Source organism: Bufo bufo, chromosome 7, assembly GCF_905171765.1.
Source record: "Bufo bufo chromosome 7, aBufBuf1.1, whole genome shotgun sequence".
Taxonomy (NCBI): domain Eukaryota; kingdom Metazoa; phylum Chordata; class Amphibia; order Anura; family Bufonidae; genus Bufo; species Bufo bufo.
Window position 1 is genome coordinate 98,934,433 of NC_053395.1, and position 15,599 is coordinate 98,950,031.

Below are 15,599 nucleotides of genomic sequence, written 5' to 3' on the forward strand. Positions count from 1 at the left end.
GTGGGGTACTTCAGGGTTGAGGCTGCTGAGCTTGGCGTAGCTGGGCGGTGGAGTGGAATCTCCAGCCGCCTCCATCGCACCAGTAGGCGGTTGTGGCCTGGTGGGCTTGAGGTTGATGACCGGCGTTGGGGTCTCTGGACGTTGGGGAGGGACGGACACGGACCGGGCCTGGGCCTCAGGGAGCGGGGTAGCTCCTACCTGCTGTTGCGGCCGCATGGCCGGTTCCGGTGTCCTCTGCTGGTCCTCTCGGGATTCGAGCGCCATCTGGTTCACGGGCTTCTCTTCGGCTGACGCGGTGACGTCAGCGACGTCCTCTGCGGGAGCAGGTACGACGTCCACATCCATCTGGGTAGGTGCGTCGCCTTCCGCGGGGGTTCCTGAGAGAGCGGAGGGATCCACGGCCTCCTGGAACTCGATCCTCAGGTCCGGGGCATCGATGGCAGGAGCCAGAACTTCTGCAGTCGTCCTTGCCGGCATCTCCGGTACGCTAGATGGGGTAGGTACTGCGGGTCTCTTGTGTGCGGAGGTATCCACAGTCTCCGGTATGGCGCCAAGGATTGAAGGTCCATGTCTTTGTACGAGTTGGGAGACTCGAATCCCCAGTGGCTGCTCAGGATAGACATCCTCTCCGTCGATGGCCATCTGGTTCCACCTGGGACGCGGGTATGCCATTCTTGCTGCTCCTCTGCATACACTGATCGCCAGTACTAAAGGAGGGGCGCAGAGGGTGAAGCTTTTATCATCTCTGGCCAGGTCAGTGACAAGTCCATGGAGGGCCTTCTCTATTTTTCCCGCTCCTGAAGGGGCGTATTCGACATCTTCGCGCCTTTCTTGAGGGGGTGTCGCTAGTTTTTCCCGCTTCTGGGGGGCGTAGACAGCATTTTCGCGCTCTTGAGAGGGTGTTCCTTGGTTTCTTTGTCTTTGGGCATGAAGATGAAGCGTCATCTTGAAACGAATATGGCGATTCTCCACAATATCGAATTAACTCCTTGGATGCTGCAGCGCACGTGCAGCGCTTTCCTTGGCACAGCAACACAAGTAAGGAAGTCACTTTTTAACGATCTTTGCACAAGCGGTAGAGCTTGCAATACTGTGAGACATGCGGTTTAAGTCCGTTTTTTACACACAATTAGATACGGTTCTGTTGCTAGGGATGGACACACAATACAATTCGATCCTGTTCGTGACGCCACTTGATGCAATAAGCAGGACACTGGGTCAGTGGGCATGCTATGCAGTGGGTCAGTATAGGTGTATAAGTTTGTAACGCCAGTTGCAGCTTGCACAGGTACTGTAGAAGGGCCCTTTAAGATGGTATGGCTCATGTACTAGGTTAGGAATGCCAGAGGGGGATATTATCTCTTTATAGTGTCAACGGTGTCTCCTACCTGTAGTACGGCTGGACTCCGGTATCCTGGCTCACATGCAACAAAATTGAGTGCGGTCAATAGGAGTAACTGAGGAATGATGGAATTCCACACAGAGAATAGGGTCCAACTTGTCTTTACTTGATGGTATAAAATACAGCTTTTGATCCATACAAAGTACAGCAATAGTCTAGGGTCCCAGCAGGTATTGGCAATGTGTGGCAGGAATTTATATATATATTCTGCATCTGGTACATAAGCCTATAGATCTGGCAGGTATCTGTCTTCTGCTCTGTCTGTGGTCTGCTTAGTTCGGGCCTGACTAGCTGTAGGAGGTACTTATCTTCTCCTTGTCTTGGAATCATTACTTACAGGACTGCTCACAGGGAATGGTGGTTTCTTCCTGGAGATCTGATAGTTCTGAAGATGGCTGTGTTCCTTTGTCATCCAGCTGAGGTAAGGGACTCAGGCTGGGAAGGTTGTTCTTGGGCCTCATCCGAGACTTTGATCCTTGGTTTGGGTCCCTATTTCTGGGAGCTCCTATCAACACAGCCTACCCCAGCAGGGGGGTGGCTCACACTGCCTAGAACTTTCCTTCCTCCTACTGAAGTAGGAGGTGGAAACATTCCACTCCTCCTCAGATAGGGGGAAGATAGCCTGGAATGGTATATTCCAGTCTAGGTCTATTAACTAACTGTGGACTACCTACATATTGCTGCCACCTGCTGGTGTACATTGAGAATTACAGCAGATACATATTAAACAGTCCCAGTAAATCCACATAATACAAATACCATGTCAGATTACACAGGATGATAACACATTCACACTTTAACATCATATAGCAGGGTGACAGAATTTTTGTGACATACTCTGGGATGTTACATCTGCCTCTGACAACAGCGATGCCATTTGCAACCTGTGCCAAAAGAAACTGAGTCGTGGGAAGTCCAACACCCACCTAGGTACAACTGCTTTGCGAAGGCACATGATCGCACATCACAAATGCCTATGGGATCAACACATGAGTACAAGCAGCACACAAACTCAAAGCCGCCATCCTCCTCCTCATCCAGCATCTTCAGCCACGTCAACCACTGCTGTCCTCCTTGCACCCTCTCAACCATCCGCCACTCCGTCTCTCGCCTTGAGCAGTTCCTGCTCATCTGCCCACAGTCAGGTGTCTGTCAAGGACATGTTTGAGCGTAAGAAGCCAATGTCACAGAGTCACCCCCTTGCCCGGCGTCTTTTACCATACAAGCTGGTGGAGTCTGAGGCCTTCAAAAAATTTGTAGCTATTCAGACACCGCAGTGGAAGGTACCCGGCCGAAATTTATTTTCACAGAAGGCAATCCCCAACCTGTACTCTATTGTGCAAAAGGAAGTCATGGCATGTCTGGCACACAGTGTTGGGGCAAGGGTCCATCTGACCACTGATACCTGGTCTGCAAAGCACAGTCAGGGCAGGTATATCACCTACACTGCGCATTGGGTAAACCTGCTGACGGCTGCCAAGCATGGAATGCGTGGCTCTGCAGAGGAGTTGGTGACACCGCCATGACTTGCAGGCAGGCCTGCTGCCACCTCCTCTACTCCTCCTACTCCATCCTCTTCGCTAACCTCCTCGTCTGAGTCCTCTTCTGCTGCTGCGTCTTGCTCCACATCAACTGCACCCCCCCCCCCCCAGCTCCCCAGGGGCTATTCCACATCCTGTATAGGACAGTGTCACGCCGTCTTAGGATTGACTTGCCTGAAAGCAGAGAGTCACACCAGACCAGCACTCCTGTCCGCCCTGAACGCATAGGTGGATCAGTGGCTGACGCCGCACCAACTGGAGATCGGCAAAGTGGTGTGTGACAACGGAAGCAATTTGTTGGTGGCATTGAATTTGGGCAAGTTGACACATGTGCCGTGAATGGCACATGTGTGTAATCTGATCGTACAACGCTTTGTGCATAAGTACACAGGCTTACAGGACGTCCTCAAGCAGGCCAGAAAGGTGTGTGGCCATTTCAGGCATTCCTACACGGCCATGGCGCACTTTTCAGATATCCAGCGGCGAAACAACATGCCAGTGAGGCACTTGATTTGCGACAGCCCGACACGTTGGAATTCAACACTCCTAATGTTTGACCGCCAGCTCCAACAAGAAAAAGCCGTCAACGAGTATTTGTATGACCGGGGTGCTAGGACAGCCTCTGCGGAGCTGGGAATTTTTTTTCCACGTTAATGGACGCTCATGTGCAATGCCTGTAGGCTCATGCGTCCTTTTGAGGAGGTGACAAACCTAGTCAGTCGCACCGAAGGCACCATCAGCGACATCATCCCATTTGTTTTCTTCCTGGAGCATGCCCTGCGAAGAGTGCTGGATCAGGCCATAGATGAGCGTGAAGAGGAAGAGGAAAAGTTGTGGTCACCATCATCACCACCAGAAACAGCCTTATCAGCATCGCTTGCTGGACCTGCGGCAACGCTGGAAGAGGAGTCTGAAGAAGAGGAATCAGAGGAGGAATGTGGCTTTGAGGAGGAGGAAGACCAACCACAGCAGGCATCCCAGGGTGCTCGTTGTCACCTATCTGGTACCTGTGGTGTTGTACGTGGCTGGGGGGAAGAACTGACCTTCAGTGAGGACGAGGAACGGGACATGAGGAGCTCGGCATCCAACCTTGTGCAAATGGGGTCTTTCATGCTGTCGTGCCTGTTGAGGGACCCTCGTATAAAAAGGCTGAAGGAGAACGACCTGTACTGGGAGGTCACGCTACTAGACCCCCGGTATAAGCAGAAAGTGCCTGAAATGTTACCGAATTACCGGAAGTCTGAAAGGATGCAGCAGTTCCAAAATAAATTAAAAGGTATGCTTTACACAGCGTATAAGGGTAATGTCACACCACAATGGGAATCTAACAGGGGAAGAGGTGAAAGTAATCCTCCTCCTACCACGACCACGCCGGCAAGGACAGGACGCTTTACAGACGTGTTGTTGATGGAGGACATGCAGAGCTTTTTAAGTCCTACGCATCGCCACAGCCCTTCGGGGTCCACCCTCAGAAAACGACTCGACCGACAGGTAGCAGACTACTTTGCCTTAACTGCAGATATCGACACTCTGAGGAGCGATAAACCCCTTGACTACTGGGTGTGCAGGCTTAACCTGTGGCCTGAGCTATCCCAATTTGCGATAGAACTTCTGGCCTGCCCCGCTTCAAGTGTCCTGTCAGAAAGGACGTTCAGTGCAGCAGGAGGTATTGTCACTGAGAAGAGAAGTTGCCTAGGTCAAAAAAGTCTAGATTACCTCACCTTTATTAAGATGAATGAGGGATGGATCCCGAAGGGACTGACAGTGGGCGATACATTCGACTAAAAAAGGCCTGATGAGATGAGCTGCCTTGGGCTAAAAATGGTCCACACGCTGCTGTATTTTATCTCTGAATGCCGGATGACTTGCGTGACTTATCCGCCACCAACAAGGGTTCAAGCCGCAATGTTTTAGGGCACTTTCTGCCTGGAAAATATCAATTTTCAGCAGCAGCGGCTGCAACAATACCTAATTATTCAGGCATGTGTACATGTCTAATTTTTTTGGCCTCTGGTGCTGCACTGTGGCTGCAAAAAACAAACAAAAAAAAAAGCACATACAAGTGTCAATTCCCCTTCGTGATCGTTACCTTGTTGTGGTGAAGGGGCTTGCGTATCACAATGAACTCGACCACCTCTATGAGTGTGTTGGCAATGGCAATGTTGGCACCACCCAGATGATAAGGTCGTTGCTTCATTGTGAACAGACCAAAAGCGATCGGCTGGATAATTTTGCATAGAAAAAACATTAATTTTCTTTGTGATCATCGAAGGTGATCATTAAAGCCTACTAGGCCAACAATGTCAACTATTGACAACTCTTTGCGGTTGTCTAAAATCTATTCCATACATGTCCCCAGATAGGGGACGTAACAGGGATTAAACTGATAGGAATAGTACTACTTAACACACCTCTCATATCTGGTGGCACAGTACATTGCACACGCAGTGCCCCAAATTGGAAGTAGGAGGACCAACCAAGCATTTTTTCCATCTCCCGGTTCCTAAAATCTATTCCATACACGTCCCCTGATAGGGGACGTAACAGGGATTAAACTGATAGGAATAGTACTACTTAACACACCACTCATATCTGGTGGCACAGTACATTGCACGCGCAGTGCCCCAAATTGGAAGTAGGAGGACCAACCAAGCATCTTTTTCCATCTCCCGGTTCCTAAAATCTATTCCATAGACCGGCCCCTGATAGGGGACATAACAGGGATTAAACTGATAGGAATAGTACTACTTAACACACCATTCAAATCTGGTGGCACAGTACATTGCACGGCGCACGCGCAGTGCCCCAAATTGCAAGTAGGAGGACCGACCAAGCATCTTTTTCCATATCCCGGTTCCTAAAATCTATTCCATAGACCGGCCCCTGATAGGGGACATAACAGGGATTAAACTGATAGGAATAGTACTACTTAAACACACCACTCATATCTGCTGGCACAGTACATTGTAAGCCGTACGCGCTGTGCCCCAAATTGGAAGTAAGAGGACCGACCAAGCATCATTTTCCATCTCCCGGTTCCTAAAATCTATTCCATACACCGGCCCCTGATAGGGGACAAAACAGTGATTAAACTGGTAAGAACAGATTTTTTTAATTTAAAAAAAAGAGGACAGCCTCTGCGGAGCTGGGTATTTTTTGGCCGCGTTACTGAACGCTCATGCACAATGGCTGTAGGCTCATGCGTCCTTTTGCGGAGGTGACAAACCTGGTCAGTCAAACCCAAGGCAACATCATTGACCTCATCCCATATGCGTTTTTTCTGGAGCGTGCCCTGCGAAGAGTGCTGGATCAGGCCATAGATGAGTATGAAGAGGAAGAGTTGTGGTCACCATCACCACCAGAAGCAGCCTTGTCGTCGTTGATTGCCGAACCTGCGGCAACGCAGAGAGAGGAGTCTGAAGAAAAGGAGTCAGAGGAGGAAGGTGGCTTTGAGGAGGTGGAAGACCAACCACAGCAGGCGTAACAGGGGACTTGTTGTCACCTTTCGGGGACCCTTGGTGTTGTATGTGGCTGGGTGGAGGAAGAGACCTTCAATGACGTCAGTGAGGACAAGGAACGGGACATGGCTAGCTTGGTATCCAACCTTGTGCAAATGGGGAGTTTGCGGTTGTTCAAATGGACTGTTTGCGGTTGTTTGCGGTGCGTTAAACGGGGAGTTTGGTCTGTCAGAGTTTGGTCTGTCACTGTGAAGCGGGCATAACCCTTACACTACCTGATCGATACAACATCATACCTGATGTTTTAAAGCACGTTATTCCAAACAATTTAGGAATGTTAGGTGATTTATACCCTTTATGGATTAAAACCCGACTCTGCGTCAACTACGTAATTTTCCATGGGCGTTTTGCCATGGATCCCCCTCCGGCATGCCACAGTCCAGGTGTTAGTCCCCTTGAAACAACTTTTCCATCACTATTGTGGCCAGAAAGAGTCCCTGTGGGTTTTAAAATCCGCCTGCCTATTGAAGTCTATGGCGGTTCGCCCGGTTCGCAAACATTTGCGGAAATTCGTGTTCGCGAACTGAAAATTTTATGTTCGCGACTTCTCTAGTGTTCAGGTGAATGACGTCGACGGAGGAAAATGACAGAAGTCAGAGTATTGTTCAAACTCTGCCAGGATCCCAAAGTGAGAGTATCCTGGGCCCATTTTTTATGCACAGTTCAAAAGGGTGTAACCCCTCAAAGTAAAACATGATTGGTTTACAGATATTTTAATAATGGCTTTTTATTGGTACACAAATAATACTTCTGATTGGTTAGAACTGAATCCATCTATTGATTGGTTAGTATTTTACAAGTTTTACTTTTCCAAGAATGTGTTTATTGGCAAGAAATGCATATTTGGTTATTAGCACGTACATACACTTATCTTATCTTAACACACACGGCTAAACTGCGATAGTTCTTGCTTATGTCATCTTGTTTTTTCAGCTGTAAGCTGTCGCGATTTTCTTTTGCGCACACAGAGAAATGGAAACATAAAATCCTTTATAATATCCACTTTCAGAAAAGCTGGATAATTTCTTTAACATGTCATATCGACAGCCTGACAGAGACGACAGAGTGGCAGTGCTGGATCAGAGGGGGCTGGGAAGGAGAGTTAAACTTTATACACTGCTCAAAAAAATAAAGTGAACACTTAAACAACTCAATGTAACTCCAAGTCAATCACACTTCTGTGAAATCAAACTGTCCACTTAGGAAGCAACACTGAGTGACAATCAATTTCACATGCTGTTGTGCAAATGGGATAGACAACAGGTGGAAATTATAGGCAATTAGCAAGACACCCCCAATAAAGGAGTGGTTCTGCAGGTGGTGACCACAGAATACTTCTCAGTTCCTATGCTTCCTGGCTAATGTTTTGGTCACTTTTGAATGCTGGCGGTGCTTTCACTCTAGTGGTAGCATGAGACGTAGTCTACAACCCACACAAGTGGCTCAGGTAGTGCAGCTTATCCAGGATGGCACATTAATGCGAGCTGTGGCAAGAAGGTTTGCTGTGTCTGTCAGCGTAGTGTCCAGAGCATGGAGGCGCTACCAGGAGACAGGCCAGTACATCAGGAGATGTGGAGGAGGCCGTAGGAGGGCAACAACCCAGCAGCAGGACCGCTACCTCCACCTTTGTGCAAGGAGGAACAGGAGGAGCACTGCCAGAGCCCTGCAAAATGACCTCCAGCAGGCCACAAATGTGCATGTGTCTGCTCAAACGGTCAGAAACAGACTCCATGAGGGTGATATGAGGGCCCGACGTCCACAGGTGGGGGTTGTGCTTACAACCCAACACCGTGCAGGACGTTTGGCATTTGCCAGAGAACACCAAGATTGGCAAATTTGCCACTGGCGCCCTGTGCTCTTGACAGATGAAAGCAGGTTCACACTGAGCACATGTGACAGACGTGACAGAGTCTGGAGACGCCGTGGAGAACGTTCTGCTGCCTGCAACATCCTCCAGCATGACCGGTTTGGCATTGGGTCAGTAATGGTGTGGGGTGGCATTTATTTGGAGGGCCGCACAGCCCTCCATGTACTTGCCAGAGGTAGCCTGACTGCCATTAGGTACCGAGATGAGATCCTCAGACCCCTTGTGAGACCATATGCTGGTGCGGTTGGCCCTGGGTTCCTCCTAATGCAAGACAATGCTAGACCTCATGTGGCTGGAGTGTGTCAGCAGTTCCTGCAAGACGAAGCATTGATGCTATGAACTGGCCCGCCCGTTCCCCAGACCTGAATCCAATTGAGCACATCTGGGACATCATGTCTCGCTCTATCCACCAACGTCACGTTGCACCACAGACTGTCCAGGAGTTGGCAGATGCTTTAGTCCAGGTCTGGGAGGAGATCCCTCAGGAGACCGTCCGCCACCTCATCAGGAGCATGCACAGGCGTTGTAGGGAGGTCATACAGGCACGTGGAGGCCACACACACTACTGAGCCTCATTTTGACTTGTTTTAAGGACATTACATCAAAGTTGGATCAGCCTGTAGTGTGTTTTTCCACTTTAATTTTGAGTGTGACTCCAAATCCAGACCTCCATGGGTTGAAAAATTTGATTTCCATTTTAAAAATTTTGTGTGATTTTGTTGTCAGCACATTCAACTATGTAAAGAACAAAGTATTTCAGAAGAATATTTAATTAACTCAGATCTAGGATATGTTATTTTTGTGTTCCCTTTATTTTTTTGAGCAGTATATAATTATTTTTCGATGTCCCTGCTGTTGGCCCATAGTAAATCTAACTTGGAAGAACCCTTTATCCAGTTCATTACCCATGTGAATATATATTGTCCCCTAGTCTCTACTTTTCTAGTGGGAGGACAGAATGAGTGGGGTGTAAAGGCAGGTTCGGAATACACAGTGTTTGGTTGTAGTCTATAACCATAGATGATGAGAAGAGATGCATGAGTTTGGATAAGAGCTATAGACAAAATGATAGGATATATCTAATTAAGATTATCTGCTAATATATTACAGCAATACAAAATTGGCTACTAAAGAGTTTTTTTTGAGACTTTTAAGGTCATAAGTATCTGATTGGTGGGGGTCTGCCACCAGGGATCCCTGCTGATCAGCTGTTTGAGGAGGCACCTTGGCTTTCTCTCATCTCACAAAGCACAGCAAAGTACATTGAACAGTGAAATGATAGTTGTTAGTGATGGCTCACCTAACTATTGCACATGGAGTGGGTCCCCCAACTGATACAGACACACCCAGTCTATAAGATAAAAGGTGAATATAAAATATAGAATGGTTGTGCACACCTAATTTGGAGGAATTCATCTGACGTATTAGTATGAATCAGATCAGGCCCCCCCCATGCTCAGATCAGGGCCCCCCCATGCTCAGATCAGGGCCCCCCCCATGCTCAGATCAGGGCCCCCCCCATGTTCAGATCAGGGCCCCCCATGCTCAGATCAGGGCCCCCCATGCTCAGATCAGGGCCCCCCCCCATGCTCAGATCAAACCCACATTGACCAGATCAGGACCCCCCATCCAATGCTCAGATCAGAACCTCCCATTCTCAGTTCTATAATAAATAAAAAATCTCTTCCCTGTCCTGATCAGACACTGGGCTCCTGCTCGGGCACCTGCTACTCTGCAGGTCTGACACGCTCTCCACTGTGAGCTGATCAGCACAACGTCAGGTCATAGTGTGTGTCTCTATTTTCACTCATTCTCACACTGTGTGCATCAGGATGTAGTGGAGAGTCAGCTGGAGCTGCAAAGTAGTAACAGTGCCCGATCAGGAAAAGAGATCTGAGCATGGGGTGAGAGTGAGCCGGCCTGACTGCTTCCTGGCTTCACAGCTAGAGCCTCACTTGAAGAAGCAAAGAGCCGCATGTGGCTCAAGAGCCACAGGTTGGCCACCCCTGACGTAGGCGATATGGCTGGATAATATAACCTTACTCACGGTTAGTTGTCCCAACAAGAAAACTGCCCGACTGAATCGTAACAGATGGAAAATTGGAGGATTTTCCTCGATGTAATACGTGTATGCCGCAGATTATACAGTTAGCATCACGAAGTTTGGAGTGACACGCTGGTGATGTTAGTGTCTGTGGCCGCGGCGTCCCACGTGCCTACAGAGCTCACGGTGCCTGAGTCTTCTGGCGTCTCCTTGTGGACTGAAGGTATTCGCAGGGTCCAAATGCTGGTTTGTTTTGTGTTGGTTGCGGTTAATTTCAGGTCCCGCATGAAGGGAAAATGGTTAGAGCGCTCTTGATTACATGGGGTTCCAATGTTGGTAAATGACGTCTGGTTGGGGGTCCTCTCTCAACATACGCATTTCAGAGATCTCAGTCTCCTTCCTCAGTGGTTAGGAGACCCCCAGGTGTACTAGATCTTTTATAGTCTTATTAGATCAGTTGCTTCGATCAGGTGGAAGAACTGGTATGGAATCACTCTTCCACTGAAATTGGTATAGCTGGATCTGGTGTAGATGCGATTTCACAAGACCCCATGTGTTTTTTATGCGGTTTGTTAAAACAACATTAAATAATAGTCTGGTGGCTACCCAACTGTTTAAGGAGGGTAGACAGGGACTGGGGGTCCCCTTCTCCCCCCCCCTTCCCTTTATAGTTTCTTGTTGGGCACTTGGCTGGCCCCTGGTTGGGAGTTTAAGGGTTTAGGAGTCAGAGAAGGGTTAATAGCTAGTGCGGCAGGAAGAGGAGGTGGGTAGCAGGAGGGTACTTATGTGCTGGTCCCGCCCATTCTCTCCCTCTTGAACGGAAGCGCGGTGCCCCTCCCTCCCTCCCTGAAGGTTTCATGTTAATTTAAAATTTATTTTGTCAAAGTGTATGCCCTCAAGGGGAGGAGTATGCAGTTATTTGAAGAATTTTATAAGTCACAGCTGGCGGCAATTTACTGTTGCTGAAAAGTTGTTAATGATGGGTTTGGCCGAACTGCCCGTTGGGAGGCCAGCGGCTGGCAGAGCGCGCGGTTTTATAATGTTGCCGTTTTATGAATAATAAATATAGCTGTGGCCGACTACCACCCAGCAATAAAGAAGTTAAAAGAAAGAACGTGGTCAGTGTCCTTATTTGGGGGATGGTTGTAAGTACGGGCCAGTGTGGGTAGGGGTGTCCCCTCCCCCCCCCCCTCATCCCTTTGTTATTACCAACAGTCAATAATATAGATTATAGAGTAACAATCTGGACATTTGTAGTAAATTATATATATAAAAAAAGTGTACATAAAAAATATTATGCTAATTAATAAAAATAGATGTATATATTCCTCATGCATATATCCATATGTAATGTAGTTACAAAAATTATGCAGGAGGTTTTCAGCTGGTTATGAATAACATGGTTATGTCTTATTAGATTTGATCAAGTAAAAGATCTGGTATATCTGGAGTAGATGTAATAGCAGAATCCATTGCGTTTTTTATGCGGTTTAAAAAAAAGTAAAAAAATGGTTTGATATAATGTAATAAAATAAAGTATAATAGAATATAGTAAAATAAAATATAATAAAATATTATATTATAAAATATCAGTGAATATGATAGCAATCTGGACGTTGGTCTTTTGTAGTAAATTAGTATATTTATATAATATATAATATACCGTAGTTGCAAATGAATTTGCTGAGACTGTTTGATAGAAGACCAATAGAAGAAGAATCTATAATTTGTTGATTCACTATTTCACTATTTGTTTGTCTACTATTTGCTGGATCAACTACATCCCAAGTGGATTGACGTTTACATTATAACTAGAGTTGAGTGAACCTGAACTGTAAAGTTTGGGTTCGTACCGAACTTTAGGATTTTTGGACCCCGGACCCAAACCCGAACATTTCCGTAAAAGTTCAGGTTCGGTGTTCGGCGCTTTCTTGGCGCTTTTTGAAAGGCTGCAAAGCAGCCAATCAACAAGCGTCATACTGCTTGCCCCAAGAGGCCATCACAGCCATGCCTACTAATGGCATGGCTGTGATTGGCCAGAGCAGCATGTGACCCAGGCTCTATATAAGCTTGAGTCACGTAGCGCTGCACGTCACTCTGCTGTTACAAGTGTAGAGAGAGGATGCTGATGGACTTGTGATTTCAGGGAGAGAATCTAACTCAGCGATCTACCTAGAAATAGTTGTGTGGGTGCAGGACACAATCGTTTTACCCTGCCTTGAGGCCATTGACCAATAAAAAAATAACTTTTATAATTCTGTTAGTTAGGTGGGTGACGGCGGTGGCCATTTTATGCAAGCTCAGTGCACCAGCACTGCATCTGAGCTTTTGGGACATTGCAAATCACAATTTTTTTGGGCAAGCTACAACATCTGCAAGTGTTAAATTCAAGTTTAATATATACAGCTTTCATATTCTGTTACCAAAAAAAGACTTTTTTGGCAATCTGCAACATCTGGATTAGTCAGTGTGCAATTTAAGCTAGAAATACACCCATCATTTTCTGTGGTTTTAAAAACACACAATTCTTTTTTTTAAAAAAAACAGTATTTTCCATATCTGCAAGTGTTAAATTCAAGTTTAATATATACAGTTTTCATATTCTGTTACCAAAAGAAGACTTTTTTGGCAATCTACAACATCAGTATTAGTCGGTGTGCAATTTAAGGTAGAAATACACCCATCATTTTCTGGGGTTTGAAAAACACCCTATTTTTTTCAAAAAACAGTATTTTCCAGATCTACAAGTGTTAAATTCAAGTTTAACACATACAGCTTTCATATTATGTTACCAAAAAAATACTTTTTTTTTGCCAATATACAACATCTGGATTAGTCAGTGTGCAATTTAAGGTAGAAATACAACCATTATTTTTTGGGGTTTTAAAAAAAAATATATATTTTTTTTAAAACAGTATTTTCCATATCTGCAAGTGTTAAATTGAAGTTTAATATATACAGCTTTCATATTCTGTTACCAAAAGAAGACTTTGTTGGCAATCTACAATATCTGTATTAGAAATGTCGCGAACATAAAAATTTTCGTTCGCGAACGGCGAACACGAATTTCCGCAAATGTTCGAACGGGTGAACCGGGCGAACCGCCATAGACTTCAATAGGCAAGCGATATACCATATGTGGAATTCTCCAAAAATTTTGATGATTTCAAGGTCAGATGATGCGGTTGGGGAGTTCGTCACGTTTTCTGAAAAATGAAAAAGAAAAAATCAAATAATTACATAAGATATAAAATGTACATAACAGTGGATGTAGAGTGGCTGTTGTCCTTTTCCTCTCATACAGAACGTGAGAAACATTTTTTCTTGTGCTTACTTGAGATTATCTTGAATGAAAATTACTTTTTGTTTTAAGACACGTACTATCAGCAGTGCTGTGGGACCGCGATGGGCTCGAATGCCGCAAATGTCATGGATGGTGTTGCAGGAAACAAATATAATAATAAAATATGTAACAAATAAAGATCCGACTTCCAAACTAAGGAACAAAAGGGTGAGCCCTATTAATGCCCTAGAGCTCTCCCTCACTGCTCAGCCCATGCAAAGATCTCAATGATAGAAAGTTGCATGTCCCCGTACCTTAGACTGAGTGACACCTGCAAACCCTATAATAGTGAGGGAACACGACCACCGGCTCCCTGCACTCAATACGGAGGGAGTCATGGTCACCTAGAATCAAGCCAACAGGAAAACACAAATACAGAAATAGACTTATCTTGAGGAACCAGCAGTAGCAACTTCAAGCAGTGAACCGAATCCAGGAAGTAGTATAAACCGCAAAGTGAATCAGTATGGGAGGAGATATATAGGGAGGCAATCACTGCTAATAGATGACAGCTGGGAGAGGGAGAAGAGATGTCAAAGCGAAAGCAAAACAAAAGAACATCATGCAGGAGGTAATGAAGAACGTCTAGCAGAACTTCTCAGAGATCTGGCGGTGACAGTACCCCTCCCTCTACGAGTGGACTCCGGACACTCAGAGCCCACCTTCTCAGGATGGGACCTATGGAATGCCCTGAGAAGACGAGTGGCCTTAATGTCCGCCACTGGAACCCACATCCTCTCCTCAGGACCATAACCCTCCCGATGAACGAGGTACTGAAGAGAACCGCGGACAATACGAGAGTCCACAATCCTAGAGACCTGAAATTCAAGATTACCATCAACCACAATCGGAGGAGGAGGCAAAGAGGAGGGTACAGTGGGTTGGACATAAGGTTTTAATAGGGACTTGTGAAAAACATTATGGATCTTCCAAGTCTGAGGAAGATCAAGACGGTAGGCAACGAGATTGATGACGGACAAGATTTTGTAAGGCCCGATAAACTTAGGACCCAACTTCCAGGAGGGAACCTTCAATTTGATATTCTTAGTAGACAACCACACCAGATCACAAACATTCAGGTCCGGACCAGGCACACGTCTTTTATCCGCCACACGCTTATATCTCTCACTCATGCTTTTTAGATTATCCTGAATATTTTGCCAAATAGATGACAAAGACGAGGAGAATCTCTCCTCATCAGGCAGGCCAGATTCTTATGGTCGGTAAACACGGTAATAGGGTGTCTGGCTCCCTCTAGCCAATGGCGCCATTCCTCAAAAGCTAACTTGATGGCCAACAACTCCCTATCTCCCACATCGTAATTTCTCTCTGCAGAGGAGAGTTTCTTCTAGAAAAAGGCACACGGTCGCCATTTGGCAGGAGAGGGACCCTGAGACAAGACCGCACCCACACCCACCTCAGAAGCGTCCACCTCAACAATGAAGGGCAGAGAGATATCAGGTTGTACCAAGATGGGAGCAGAAGCAAAACTCTCTTTGATACTAGAAAAGGCCTTACATGCCTCTACCGACCAGGAGGAAAAATCTACCCCCTTATAGTCATATCAGTCAGTGGCTTAACAACAGAGGAATAATTCAAAATTAACTTCCTGTAATAATTGGCAAAACCTAAAAAGCGCATCAGCGCCTTCTGATTCTCAGGAAGCTCCCAATCAAGCACAGCGTGGACCTTCTCTGGGTCCATGCGAAAACCAGAAGCGGAGAGAAGAAAACCCAGAATTTGAGTTTCTGGAACTGCAAACACACATTTCTCCAGTTTAGCGTACAATTTATTCTCCCGCAGAATGAGCAAGACCTGACATAGGTGGTCCCTATGAGTTTTAAAATCAGGAGAAAAAATCAAAATGTCATCTAGATACACTAG